This window comes from Sorex araneus, chromosome 5, assembly GCF_027595985.1.
Source record: "Sorex araneus isolate mSorAra2 chromosome 5, mSorAra2.pri, whole genome shotgun sequence".
Lineage (NCBI taxonomy): Eukaryota > Metazoa > Chordata > Mammalia > Eulipotyphla > Soricidae > Sorex > Sorex araneus.
In genome coordinates, this window is record NC_073306.1 from 39,946,989 (window position 1) to 39,961,666 (window position 14,678).

The window sequence follows — 14,678 nt, forward strand, 5'->3', positions numbered from 1 at the left end:
AGAACTCTTAGCTTTGGGGCCTGGGAGGTGACTTGAAGGGCTGGAGCCCCTAGATGGATCCCTACAGAGCATCATCCCCAGAGCACTTGGCCCAGAGTGGTCCCTCTTACCAGCATCACAGGGTGGGGACCCAAGAAAACAAAACAAGCAAACAATAACAGAGAACTCTAAACTTTACCTGGAAATGGACTTCTAAGCTGATGTCTCTGAAATGCTTCACACAGGCTGTGACACACCAGAGGGAGCTGTTTTGATGACTGCTGTTATTCAACTCTATCACCAGGCATTCAGAGACAAAGAGGTGGACCAGGAGACAGCCAGGCTCACTCATGCCTGGGCACTGCCAGTGTGCGGATGACAAATGTGCACACACGTAAGTGCCTGGCCACACGCCCTAGGAAAACTGTCTCTTCACAAAGGCTTAAAAGTGGTGTCCACATGTGGATAGAAAGTAACAGCGGGGGATTCTGGAAAGGTACTTGGGTTTAGAGTGATAGGCAGCAAACACCCTGGTTCCCCCCTCTGAAACAAAGACGTGAAACCAGGGTCGCTGGTGCTGCTGCCACTGAGCCATTCTAACTGCTTCTGCATGCCAGAGGAGGAAAGCCAGGCTCTCAGAGGGCCCCAGTGAGTCACCAGCCTGATGCAATCCCTTTAAAGGGCTCATCCGCTGGTGCAAGAAGCTGATTCATGGAGGGCGTGGTCGCTGGAGGAGGTGGAGAAAGGGACCGAAACTGCTGCAGGAGGGGCTGAGGTTAGAGGGCTGGGATCTTTAATAGAAAGTCTAGGTGTAAATCTCCCTAAGTCAAGATTCCAACTCCAGAGATCTTCAGGGATTTCCACAAGGGCCAGAGGCCTTGAGGGAAATGCGCTGCGAGGGCGGCATTTCTGTCATTACTCAGGCTCATCACAGCGCTCCTCGAACATATCTTCAGAAACGGAGAGGTGGGGTGGGGGTGGGGTCAAGGAAGAGCCATTTTTCCAATAAATACACACTTGCCAGTTCTCCAACTGCTGGAGACTCCCCCCAAACCAACCCGGAGAGCCTAAGTACACGAGGTTCGGCGGAGGCGGGGCGGAACCTCCGCCCCTGTCTCACAGCAGACACAGATAAGCGGTAAGTACCGCCTCCTCAGTATCTCATCTTCCAATCGCCTCGCAGATTTCTCTCTGGGCCCCACCCTAAACCAATCATCACTCGAGCTCTGGCCCCTCGCCTGAAGGCTTCCGCCCGTGGTTAAGATGGCGCCCCGAGCCCACCGCGGCGGGGCTGCGGGGCCGGCGGGGGCGGGGCCCGGCCGGGGGGTGGGGCTGCGGCTCGGGCCCGGAGGAGTGGGCGGTGCGTCACTTCCGTTGTCAGGTGGCGGCGCCGCAGCCATGGAGGGAGGCGGCGGCGGCGGCGGCGGCGGCAGCGGCGGCTCGGGCGGCTGCGCTGGGAGGCGGCGGTGAGCGGCTCCCAGGCCCCCCCCGGCCCGGCCCCGGCCCCCCGGGACGGAGCGCCGAGCAGCCCCGGCTCCGGGCTACGGACTATGGGCGAGCAGCGCTGAGCGGCGGGGGAAGGTGAGGGCGGGGGTCCCGGCGCGGGGAGCCGGGTGGGAGGTGCGGCCGGGCGCGGGCAGGCCTCGAGTGGCCGCGGTCGCGGGACCGGCGTGACAGCCCGCGCCCGGCCTGCGGCGGCGGAAACGGCGCCGGCCCGCGCCCCCTCTGCGGGGGTCTGCCTTTCCCGCGGCGGGGGCGGGGGCTGGCGAGAGCCGGGGCGCGCGGGTCCCGGGCGGCCGCGGGAGGTGGGCGCTGCCGGCCGCCCCCCGGGAAGGCTCCGGCGTCTCGGCGCGACCCGGGTCTCCCCCCGGACACCGCCTCCGCCGCTGCACGCCTGCCGGCGGGTCCCGGGAGAAACTTGAAAGTTAGCAGCAGTCCCCCGGGAGGGCCCTCTCGCCCGCGGCCCCGGGGGCGCGCAGGTGCCGGCCGGCCGCCGGCGGGGCAGTGCGCGCTCGGCCGCCCGGCGCGGGGGAGCCCGTCCTGCCGGGCCCGGCGCTCACCTGCCCCGCCGGGGCGCAGGCCCCGCCGTCCGCGGGCCACGCGGCCCCACCTTCCAGCGGCCCGAGCCCCGGGTGCCCGGCCGAGCAGCGCGTCCGCGGCCCGCCCCCACCCCCGAGTTCCATGCCCCTTTGTTGGCGGAAGGAAGAGATGACAGCCACCCTCGGTGGCAGCAGAGACTTTGCTCTGGTCTCGGTCGGAGGAGGAAACCGGTTGGCTTTGCTCGGTTCGAGCGCGGTGGGAAGAGGGTAGTCATCCTGGGCTGGGCTCCTTTCCCTCTGGCTCAGTTTTGCCCGAGATAAGGAAGGGCAGAATACGTCTTTGTCAAGCCCAAAACATCCTTGTTTGTCAACAGTGCCGGTGCAGTTCCTTAATGGCCCTGCTGGGCCAGTTTGTCAGTTAGATCTAGACGGTCAGAAGGTAGCCCTCGTTCGTTCGTTCATTCATTCATTCATTCATTCGCGGGCCACACGAGGACAGCAGAGTTCTTAGTGCACGATGCGAGGACTGCGTTTCTGGGCATGAGAGCTGGGCGGTGGAGCCAGACTTTCCCAGTTTCAGTTCTGGCTCTGCAGCTCTCTAGCAGTGTGACCTTGGGCTCTTCTAACCTGTCTGGGCCTCAGTTTTCTCATCTATGAAACAGGTTGAGAGAGAATGACAGAAGTTTTAAGAAAGTCAAAAATATGGGGGACACCTAAAACATATCTGACATGTGTGCAGTACATTTTCAGTAAAGGTTACTCTTATTTCAAGAAGCTCATGACCTGACCTATAAACATTGTAGCTCCTAAAAGCTAGTAAAAAGCCAGAGAAATGGGCGGACATGCTGGGTGCATGCTATGCCTGCAGGAGGCAGGGATTTAAGTCCTGGCTCTGTGAGGTCCCCTGACAGCTGCCCACTGTGACCTCTGAGCAATGAATGGAAATAACCCCCAAACACCTCCAAGGGTGGTGCAAAAACCAGAAAATAAAATAGAAGAAAGGTCGCAACAGCAAGTATGGGGTGCCAAGAGGCTGAAGAAAGCTGCTTCTCTAGGTTGGGGAAGGGTCCTGGGAAGGCTGGACAAAAAGTGACCCTAGAGTGACTTCTAGGAGAGTGAAGGAGCAGGTACCCTGCTTTAGAGAGAGACCAGAGCACTTGTGTTTATTCTGGAATAAACTGGTTATTCGCTGTGGTGCCAGGGGAGGCAGTCTGGATGGATGAGGAGATGCTGTTTAACAGTTTGGGATTTCGTGGCCAGGGCAGCGTGAAACTAGGAAAAAGGCGTTTTGTTTTGTTCTTTTTGTTTTTGTGTTTGGGCCGCACCCAGTGATGCTCAGGGCTTACATTCAGGTTCTTTACTCAGGGATCACTCCTGGTGGTGCTCGGGCAACCATATGGATGGCCGGAGATCTAACCCAGGAAATCTGACCAGGGTCAGCCTCGTTCAGAGGCAAGTGCCCTACCTGCTGTCCTATCCTCCAGCCTCCAGGAACAAGGTTTTAAGCAGAGCAGTGACCCACTTAGTTCCCTGGAGTCCCAGCAGAGGGTGAGGACTGGAGACCCCTTCAGAGGGAGCAGAGCCGGTGCCTGGTGGGGCTGCTGCTGAGGAGGCTCCTGTAGACTGTGGCTGGCTCCCCGGGCTCCTCACCCCAGCACTGCAGTCTCCAGCGCAGTTAGGGGGGTGAGCTGCTCTCCCCAGAGGGCAGTGTGGAGGTAGGGGCGAGGCCTGGTACCTCTGCTCTCCTGTGCTTTTGGGTTGCTTTGGGGAAGACAGGAGGTTGTAGTGGTTACGGCCGTATTAGGCTCTGCTGTCACAGATCTAATCGCAGCCTTCCTGTCACTCGAGGCTACTTACTCTCTCCTTGCTCAGCTGTTTCATCTCTAAAACGGGGACAGCCCGAGCCCCTCCCTGCAAGGGCATTTATGTAGATGAAGTAAGATGTTGCAGGTCAAAGGCTTGGCACACGGTCAGAAATGCTTGGTACAGGCTGCAGGAGAGAAGACCCAAGAATTAGCTGAAGCGATTAGTGGCAGCTAGAACAGCCCCACTGAGCCTGCAGAAATTCCCAGAGAATCACAGGATCACAGAGCTGTATTGTAGTCTCTCTGAAGAGGCGATCTGGGGGGAGTTCACCCCGTCTGTCTGTCGGGGTGCCGTGCTGGTGATTCAGCTCAGCTGTCTCAAAGAACCATTTAAAAAAAAAAAAAAGAAGTAGGACTCCTGAGGGAAAGAAGTGGATTTTCCTGTGTGCATGGGAGGAAAAGGATTTCAAGTTTTTTGTGTGGGTGTCCCTGTGAGACACCCTGTCGGAATGGTAATCGGTGGCCTCAGCAAGGAGTGCGCCCACTTGCGTATGGCGGCTCCTGTCCCCTGCTGGCACGCTGAGGGGTGCGTCGTTGCGGACGCACCGGAGGATGGAGGAGGAGCAGGCCCTGGCCCCGTTCAAGGCAGCAGTGAGTGCCCAGGAGTGGGTGCTGGGAGGGGAGAACTGTGGAGAGTTCTTAGAACTTGGTCTGGTTTTCTGAGGGTTCGCAAGCTGCCCCAGACAGGATTGCAGCATGGCTCAGGCCCGGATAGTGGCTGATGGGCACAGCGGACATAGGAGCCCCTGGGTGCCAAATGGACTGGGGAGGAAGCAAGTCTGGAGGCCCTCGGAGAGCTGTTGCGTTCACCAGTCAGAGCTGCTGAAGCTCTGGGTCAGGCCAGCGGCAGTTTGGTAGAATCAATGAGAGCTGTTGGGGGAGGGGGGATAAACTGCACTGTGGAAGCATTTGGCACTTTCTTTTTTTTTTTTTTTTTTGGTCAGTACCAGGAATCAAACCCAGTGCCTCACTCATATGAGGCAAGTGCTCTGCTACTACATACGAGGATTTGGAAGTGAGGGTTAAGGGCTAAGGCAGGAGCAATAGTGGCAGGTGAGCCTGAGGAGTGCAGACGGATGGCTCTGGAGAGCATGCTTTGTTCAAGTACCCCTGAGCGCATGCTCACAAGGAAAGGGTCCGGTGCCAGGTGCGGTGGCACCTGCCCCCTTTGGTCAGGCTTTGCTCTGGTTCGCCTGGGAGAAGGGCAGCCCCCCCACCCTCACCATTCTTTCTCTGCCCACATTTGACCCACAGTGAACTTTGCAATTCTCGAGACTCTCATTTGACTTAATTTGCAGAAGCCCTAGATCGTCAGTCATCCAGTGGCCCTAGAGAAAGGCTTTCTGGGGGCGCTGGAGAGATAGTACCAGGCAGGGCACTTGCCTTACACATAACCAACTCAGGTTCCATCCCAGGCATCTCATATGGTCCCCTGAGCCCTGCCAGGAGAATCCCTGAGCACAGAGCCTGGAGTGAGCCTAAAACACAAAGCAAAAAAAAAGAGTCTTTCTGCCTGTGTCTCCCCACACTGACTCAGCAGGGGACAGCAGGAGATCCTGGGAACAAAGGGCCTGCCCAGTGTCCCTGCAGATCTTCGAGAGAGGCTTTGGGATTTGGTTCTGAGAAATGGCACTGGAGGCCACAGAGCGAGCACTGCCTGAGAACTAGCGGAGGTGAGAGGCAGCTGCCTCGGTCCCCTTATCTCCCCCCACCCCCAGCCCTGTGGGAGGGCAGAGCGGAGCCAGGCGCGAATCTGATTGGGCGGCGGGGAGGGGTGTGTCGGTGGGCGGGGCTTCCGAGTAGCCCTTTGGAATTGGAGAGGTTGTTAACGCTTAGGCCAAGCGTTTGTGGTGCGAAGAAGGTAAGATGAGAAAGTGCACCGTGAAACCTGAGCATTTCTCCCTCCTCCCCGCTCAGGTGAGACGCAGGGCAGTCCCGTGCTTCCTCTCAGCATCTGGAATGAGGTCCAGGAAGGGGCAGGGTGGTCTGGCTTGCTTTGACTCTCAGACGTTTCCCATTTGGCACCTTGGGATCATTTTTGGTGCCGTTGTGGCCTGTCTTAGATGGCACTTACCTGATAAGCTCGCTGCTGGTGAACTTGGACTAGTCTCTGTCATCTGCTCTACGCAGTGCTGGGGTGTCCGCTGACGACCGTGTGATTTTGCCTACCCTGGTAGCTGCAGGAGGCCTACAGAAGGAGGTGCTGCCTGAAATCTTTCATTTTAGTTACTGGTTAAAAATTTTGTCACGGCCCCCTTTAATTAATTGATTTTTCGTTATTGTTCTGGAGATCATGTCTGGGGCCTCTTAGATGTGAGGCAAGTGCTCTACTGCTGTGCCACATCCCTAGTCTGGGTCTTGTGTGTGTGTGTGTGTGTGTGTGTGTGTGTGTGTGTGTGTGTGTGTGTGTGTGTGTGAGGCTGCTGAGCAGTTTAGTGCGAGGGGCCTAGGATGTGGTGTTGCTTGGGCCTTGCAGTGCCAGGGGCCCCACAGGCTACACTGGTGGTGCTTGGAGGAGCAGCCCGCAGCCACTCATCCTAGGCAAGTGCTTTAACCCTATACTGTCTCTGGGCCTGGGCCTCCCTTTAGTGAACTAGAGGGGCCTGCTCTTCCCCAGCAAAGGTGCTCTTCCGATTGAGATCCCCCCTTCCTGAGAGGACACTGTGAACCTTCTCCCTGTAGGGAGCCCAGCTCATGGCAGCTACCTTTTCTGGCTGGTGGCATCTGTCCTGGGCCGAGTGCAGGCCCCCAAGAGCTTACCCGGCACAGCGGAGTCTGAGCCCTGAGTTCAAGAACACTAGAGTTGAGGAAAGACTGGAGGTGGTAAAGCTAAGAGGGCGCTTGACATTCAGAGCTGTTGCCTCATCGTGTTTGCAGCCCCCACCTCCGCGGCAAGAGGGTCTTTAATGAGTCTGTGACTCGATGGTCCAGAATGAAGAGAAAGTGGCCTGGACTCAGTGTGGTAGTGGGGACTGGCAGGTGCAGACTGCAGTGCCCATCGTTTTTGCCTGTGGGTTTGGGCAGAGCTGGAGAAGTGATCAGGGGACAGCAGATCCTCCCAGGAAGAAGGTGGGCGCAGCCTCTCGGGAGGCATTGGGACCTGGCGAAGCTCAGAATTCCACAGGACTTTTCAGTGCTGGAGAGCCGGAGTTACGTATTGGTGTGAATGTGGGACTTGGTTTGGGTTGTTTTATCCTCGGGGGTGGGGAGCACATCTGGTAGTGCTCAGAGGCTACTCCCTGCTTGGTGCGTGAGGGCTGCCCCTGGCAGTGCTCAGGGGACCACGTGGTATTGGGGACTGAGCCCGGGGCTCCTGCATGCCAAGCACATGGTCCATTTGAGGCATCTCCCCTGCCCACATTCCGACCTCTTGGCTGGGCGGTTGAGTTCTCAGGGATACTCTCCTCTTCTAAGTTGTTCCCTTCAGAAGGAACACGGAGGAAAGTAGCTTTAAAAAGGCAGAGTCCCCATCCAGAGCAATAGTGCAGTGGGTTGGGCTTTTTGCTTGCACCCCCGCCATCCCATATGGTGCCCCAAACCCATCAGGAGTGATCCCTGGATGCAGACCCAGGAGTAAGCCCTGAGCACTGCCAGGTGTGGCCCCCAAATCAAACCAAAACCAAAGAGTCCCCAAAACCAGAGGGGCAGCTCAAAGGGCTGGAGCTCCTGAGTTTCATGCCCACCATGGCATGGTCCCAGAGGTCCCCTTAGTCTGGGCTGCTCTGCTTTGGCCTGGCCTGAGCATCAGACTGTCAGGCCCACAGGAGTGAGCATCACTGGGGAGCCTCCCCTCCACCCCCAAAGAGAGATCGCCACCACCTCTAGGTCCTTTCCCATATCTCGGGAGCCGTCACAGTCAGAGGAGTAGGGGCCAGGAGCACCAGGCGGCAGGTGAAGTCATCCGTACCTCTCAGGCGGGCGATGGAGCAGCATCGGGTCCCAGCCCACACTGACGTGACTCCAAGCTCTTGCCCTCATGGCATCTTGGACTCGCAGAGTTGCAGAGCTGGAAGGGACAGTGACAGAGCCACAGTCGTCTCCTCTCCCAGAGAAAGGAAGTTGCCTGGACAGGTCCCTCCCCCCTTGCCCCGTAGGGAGTGGGTAAGGAGACTCAGCCGTGTCACCCAGCAGGGAAGGGCCTGGGCTCGCCTCAGACCTGGCTTCGGAACCCAGTTCTGCCGCTTATAGCTGAGGGATGCTACACGTCACCTCCTCTCTCCGACCTTGGCCTCCTCCCTAAAGTGGAGGGAGGCGTGAGGGTTAGATGGAGCTGTGTGTGGCAGGGTTGGCACAGGTGAGGTCCAGGTGCCCTTAGCCCAGAGGTCTCAGTGACTCCATGAGGCCTCCCAAGGAGCCAGGCTTCGGGTCTCCTCTTCGAAAGGTTGGTGCCCTCCAGGGTGCCAGGGGGTCAGGGGTGTCCTGGGAGAGCTGAGACAGGACAGGAATGCGGTGTGTCTCCCGCACCCCACATCACACTCAGGCCCAGGGTTCAGGGTACCTGTTTGAGGGGTCCACCATACCAGCCACCCTCAATCCACCTGTGGGTTGGACAGTATCACCCCTCTGGGAAACTCTTGTGGAGAGGAGGGTCAGGGCTTCCTTAGCTGCTTCCAGTGGGTTCGGACATTTTTGTTAATATTAAGTTTTGGGCCACACCTGGTGTTGCTCTGGGCTTCCTTCTAACTGCTCAGGGATCACTTCTGCTCAGGGGCTTATGTGGTAACAGGAACCAAACCCAAGTTGACTGTGTAAGAACTCATCTTAACCCCTATGCTCTCTGTTCAGCACTTCAGATCTTTTTAGATCTTTTGGGGACTATACCAGCAATGTTCAGGGCTTACTCCTGGGTCAGCGCTCACAGGTCACTCCTAGCAAGACTCAGGGGACCATATGGGGTGCTGGAGATCAAACTTGTGTCAGCTGTATGCAAGGCAAGTGTCCTATCCACTGTACTCTCCCTGAACCTCCAATTTTTAAAAGATTGTCAGGTCCCTGACTTATTTAGCATACCACCCCGTTTTGGGGAAAAAAATTACTTAGTATCCCCTGGAAATCTACCTTTCTTAGGCAAATAGAAGAATGTACCCCCTTCCCTGAGTCGTACTTGAGGCTGCTACTACACACCCCTAAGCCTGGATCATTCCAGCAACCCTGGGTGACAGTACCACCCCTTTGGGAAACTTGTGTGGATGAGAGTCAGGGCTTCCTTAGCTGCTCAAGTGGGTCGTGATCGTATGGGCTTGCCCAGCTGACTGCTGGGGCCATGAACATTTTAGTAAGAGTTAAAGGTTTCTGAAGGTCCAGTGGCCTGAAGATGAACTCAGAATCACCCACGCTGTGTGTCTAAAGTGTTCATGGCAGTGCATGCCTGTGTTGCATTGCTTGGGCGAAAGGGGTGGGTGGGGAAGGGTCGGGAAGCCTGCTCCAGAGCCCGTTCTCTCTCTCTTCCCTGTGGGGGTGGGGCTCTGATTCCTGTGGCCGGCCAGTGTTTTGGGGACCCTGCTCAGGTAACGTCAGTGATCATACTCCTCTTGGTTAGGTGTGGCTGAGGACTGCTATGTGTCGCCTTGAAGGGCTTTGGTCCACAGGGACCCAGCTCTGGAGCTGAGGGGCGTGGGGGGGCTGTACCCTCTATGTTGTTCCGCTCCGTGACACTCAAGAGCCAGAAGCCTGACGTCATGCTTCCTCGTGCATCCCCATTGTAAATGCTTAGGGGTGGCTGGGCCAGTGGCCCGCATCTCACTTTCCCTGGGCAGCTGTGCATCTGCGGGGCCTGTGCGGGACCTTCTCAGGTGGGCTAGGCCCTGGTCCTGAGCCCGGGCACTCCCCCTGTTCACAGACCCAGAGCAAGCCGTGTGCAAGGGCAGGCAAACAGGGTGGCCAGTGACTCGGGGGACTGGCTGTCTGTCTTGTGCTCAGAGCTGGTGGGGCATGTGTCCAGCCATCCCAGTAGCCAGTGAGAGGACTGTGACGTCAGACCCCACTGGCTCCCTCTGTGGACTTGGCCCTCCACGCTGCCACAGCCAGCAGCAGGAGGCTCAACTGTATTGTTCATTGTTGCGAAATTGACTTAAATTTTTGCTCCAGGCAGTTAAGGAAAGGCAGGTTGCTGGCCCTAGTCCAAGCTGCTTTTCTCACAGGATGATTGTAATGATTTTTTGCTATTAAAAACAGTATGAAGAGAGAGAATCGCGGGCCCCTGGGCCTGGCGCAGGCTTTCCCGTCTGTCGCTCTGAAGGCTGGGATGAATGGGAAAGACTGAACATTGGTCTGGTGTCCCCCCCCACCGCGGCTCCCTCCTGGCCGTCCCCAGGGAACCCTGTGGGGGCTGGCACTGTCCTCTCCGGAGGTGAGATGACTGCAGGGCATGGCAGCACGAGTCCAGGTCACACGGTGAGCACAAAGGGGCTCTCAGACTCTACGATCTGGGCCACGCTGGGTGGCCGGAGTCTGCATTCCTCAGGGGATCCTGCACAGGAGCCGACGGCCTTAGTCCTGGGCGCAGGCCAGGGTCCCCCAGTGGCATCCTCGCTTCTAAGCCAAGAGTGTCAGCAGGCTGGCATGAGGCCCGGCCCTCCCCCTCTCCATGGCTGAGCACCCCCTCCCCCAGTGACTCCCAAGCCTTGTGCTCAACGAGTCCCGGTAGGAGAGGGCCGGGCGCCGCACCCCGAGGAAGTGCTCAGACACCGGCCTCTTCCTCCTCCAACACCCACACACAGTGACGGAGTTTCTGTTGTCACATCAGCTGCTTTGGAGGCTCTTGGGAGGGTGACCTGGTGGCAGGCTGGCAAGCGGCTGTGGGTGAACCCCTGCCCTCCCCGGTGGGGCTAAGGCGTGGCCTCGGGAACCATCGCAGGGCAGGGGCTGAAGGCACCTCTGCTGCCCGGAGGGGGCGGGAGGTAGGCCCCCTTCCTGGGAGCAGCAGCTTTGGGCCCTTGCCAGCCCCCTGAACTGTGCGCTCAGTCCAGTGCAGTTCGCTGGAGGAGCCCCGGGACCCAGACCTGGTGCGGATGTTGAGGGGAGCAGCCCTGTTCTCAGCGTCCCGCCCACTTCCACAGGACTGAGTCACTTCCTCTCTGGCTGCCACAGGTACCCTCCCCCCATGGCTCAGAGCAGGGCACCCTCCCCACGGCTCAGAGCACAGCGGGAGGCACCCTGCCAGGCAGCCGGGAAGGGCTGGGGTCGTTGGGTGCCGAGGTGGCCAGGCGCTGTGCGGTGTTGGAGAATGACAGCTGAGTTGTGCTGTGGGCCCCGGGGAGGGTCCAGCACAGCCAGGCAGCGCCGCCCTCAGGCCACCCCGGCTGAAAGTGGGGCTGGGGGTGTGTGTGGAGGTGTGATCCACCTCCCTGTCCCCCAGTGCCATCCTGGGCACAATGTCACCCACACTCCAGGAGGGTCCCCCCAAACAGGCAGCAAGCAGCACAGGTGCCTCCCCCAGCCCAGCCCACATGTCAGCAGAATGGGAAGACTGAGAGGGAGCACTTTAGCATGGCGTGGGGAGGCCCCTTCCCACCCAGCCATGGGTCACAACTGAGCCTTCTGGCATCCCTATTTTACAGATGGGGAAACTGAGGCTCATAGGGTAGGTGACTCTCAGAGGGTCCGTGACTGGCTCAGGGTCACAGGTAGCCAGTGACAAAAGCTGAACTTTGAACCTACATGACATGGCCTCCAGCCCATCCACTTTCCCGCGGGCAGTGGGTCCTGGTCTGAAACGCTTGGTTCTGGGAATTGGATTCCTCCTGTTCTCGGGCAGACTCTGTGGAGACTAGTTAGGGGAGCTGGTGGCAGCTCACAGAGTTTTTGGTCAGGGGGACACTGTGGGGGGGGTGGTGGCGGGGGGCACTGCTTGTTTTCTGGAGTCGGGGGAGGGGATGTCTCAGTACTCCAGCCTTCGGTGCTCCTCATGGGTGGGGTGGAGCCTGCAGTGCTGATTTTTCAGGAATCCATCTGGCCTGCCCTCTCTGCACTCTTGCTCTGGGCCTTGGCTGCTCCCTGGTTGCAGGAGAATGGTCGTGAGGAGGAGGTATTGGAGCTGTCCCCTCTCTCTGGGCGTGGCGTCCCCAGAGCACAGTGGGCCTTGGAGAGGGGCTGGGTAGCGCGACTCCCGTGCAGTCTCGCTGCGGCGCTGGGCAGTCTGCACACACTGACTCCTCCAGCCACTCACCGGACCACTTCAGGGAGGTGCCTCAGTTTGTCGAGCCTCTTTGGAATGGGGGTGGGGGCTAGTTCCTGCTCTGTGCCCAGGGTGCTTGGAGTGTTTGGAGACCATGTGAGGCCGGATTGACCCGGGCCTTTCCAGCAGTTCCCTGCAGCAGTGACACCTCTTTTTGGGGAGGGGGCCCCGCCCAGAGGTGCTCATGGCTTACTCCTGCCTCTGCACTCAGGCATCACTCCTGGTGGTGCTGGGGGGTCATCTGGGGTGCCGGGGATCCAGCACAGGTCTGCTGCGTGCCAGTGCAATGCCCTCCCTGCTGTGACTTCGCTCCAGCCCCCTGACACTCTGACCCCGTGTCGCCCCTTCCTCCTGGGCACCCCTCTCTCACGAGTGCTCTTTGTTTTCTCCAGCTTGTGTTTTCTTACTCAGTAGTTTGCCGGCCACTGGGTGGGGTGCAGGGAAGCAGTAGTGAATTGGGGCTGCTTGCTCGTGGGGGCCCACAGGCAAGGAGAGCCAGGCAGATAAACCTGGGGTTCTCACACGGACCTCAGGACAGCGGCTGGGGTGCCTGGGAGCCGAGGACAGGACAGGCCGCCGGGAGGGTACCGCGGTGCCAGGTGCTTGTGGGCGGGACTGGATTCAGGGGACACATAGGACCATGCGGTCAGGAGGACAGACTGGACCTGGCCAGGCTGACTCGACATTGGGGATTTCTCAGTAACAGAGATGACCAGAGACCCTGAGCGGCAGGGAAAGGGGAAAGGCAGTGGGTTGGGCTCGGCGGGCACTGAGGCCGCTGAGGCCTTTCCTTGGAGGCCTGCCCTTCACCTGTGCTATGGAGCCGCCTCCACGGTGCTCTGCAAAATGTTGCCACCAGGTGGCAGACCTGGCGATTGCACGCAGGCCTCATTTTCCTGCAGCTGGTCAGTGCAGGGTGGAGGCCTGCAGGGACGCCAGAGACTGAGCTGCTCTGGCCAGGCCAACCCAGCTCAACAGGCCTGAAGTTGCAGTCCCGCCTCTGGGGGCCGTGTCCCCAGGAGCAGGGCTCCGGGAGCTCTTCCCACAGGCCCGCCTTCTCCTGGTCCGCTGACACTCCAGGGAGTGGGGACGCTGTGCCCCGCCCGCTCTCGCCTTGCTGGCTCTCGTGGCCGGTGTGTGTCTGGAAGCTGCTGCTGTTGCCGCACTGTTGCTCTTGTCTGGGTGCTTGGTTTGAGGGCCACACCTGCAGTGCTCAGGGGCCACTCCTAGAGGGCTCAGGGGACCAACATGTGGTGCCAGGGATCTAATCCCGGTGAGCCAACTGCAGGACAAGAGCCCTACCCACTGTTCTCTCTCTCCAGCCCCGAGGTTTCCTTTTGTTTGGGCTTAGTTTTGGAGGCATACCTGGCAACAAGCCAGGGCTCATTCCTGGCTCTGTGCTCAGGGATTTCCCCTGGCGGGACTTGGGGGAGAACCATGTGGGGTGCCAGGGATCAAATCCGGGTGAGCCACATGCAAGGCTAGTGCCTTACCCACTGTATTATCTCTCTGGTCCATGACTTTTGGGGATTTTTTGTTTTTTTGGGTCACACCTGGGGTTACTTCTGGCTCTGCACTCAACAGTTACTTCTGGCAGTGCTCAGGGGACTATATGGGATGCCAGGGATCGAACCCGGGTCGGCTGTATGCAAGGAAAATGCGCTACCCGCTGTATTATCGCTCCAGCCTCATCATGACTTTTCTTTGGGTGTTTGGGCCGTGCCCAGCTTGGTGTTTCTGAGCCCACAGGCCTGCCCTGTGGAGTGTCCTCACTTTGGGGTCACCTCTCGATCAGATTCAGGTTGTGCTGTATTGGCAAAACAGCAATAGTAATTGATATATTTTCTCAGTGTAGCATATCCAGAATAACCTGGTGGCATTTGTTCTGTTATTAGAGATGCTCACTTTGACTGGTTAAAGTTGCCCCTTGCTTTAAAAAAAAAAAAAAAATTGGGCCAGAGTGATAGTACAGTGGGTAGGGTGCTTGCCTTGCACATAGCCAACCTGAATTTGATCCCCAGCATCCCATATGGTCCCCCAGGCACTGCCAGGAGTAACTTCTGAGTGCAGAGCTAGAAGTGACCTCTGAGCATCACCAGGTCTAGCCCCAAAACAGAAAAATAAATAAGTAAAAATTTAAGCATATTTATACACAGTGAATTTCACAGCTATTTTAACTGCACAGTTTGTTTTGACAAATGTATATACTCAGAAGTTAAGTCCTTTGATACTGAAAATTTTGCAGCCCAGGGTATGTGCTGTTTCCGTCCCTCAGTCCTGCTCCAAGTGATCTTAGACTAGTGGCGCCTGTTCTTAATTCCAGACTCCCCCGCCCCCAACATCTCACCCCCAACTGGATTGCAATGTAGGACCGTTCGGGTGACCTCAACATCCTGGGTAGGACTTCCTGTGCCTGAGCTGATTGTGGCCAGCTGGTGCTCCAGCCTGTGCTCCCAGTAGACAACAGAAGAGAAGGATGAGATCTGTGTGCTTCTGCCCCAAAGGCCAGTACTCCCTGTACCCCCCACGACTGCATGTACACTGGGGTGGCCAGCATCTCCACTTTCTCAGCTCCACCAAACACACACACACACACACACACACACACACACGTATACA

At 58.2% G+C, this 14,678-nt stretch overlaps 1 protein-coding gene across 1 annotated transcript in view; it reads left to right on the forward strand.

The window, feature by feature from the left end:
• The first annotated feature begins 1,352 nt into the window (after window positions 1–1,352).
• STK40 (serine/threonine kinase 40) overlaps window positions 1,353–14,678 on the forward strand; it is a 33,361-nt gene continuing 20,035 nt past the window's right edge. Inside the window, exon 1 of the mRNA XM_055139379.1 lies at window positions 1,353–1,560. The gene's annotated coding sequence lies outside the window, so the exon portion shown is untranslated. The remainder of the gene's footprint in view (window positions 1,561–14,678) is intronic.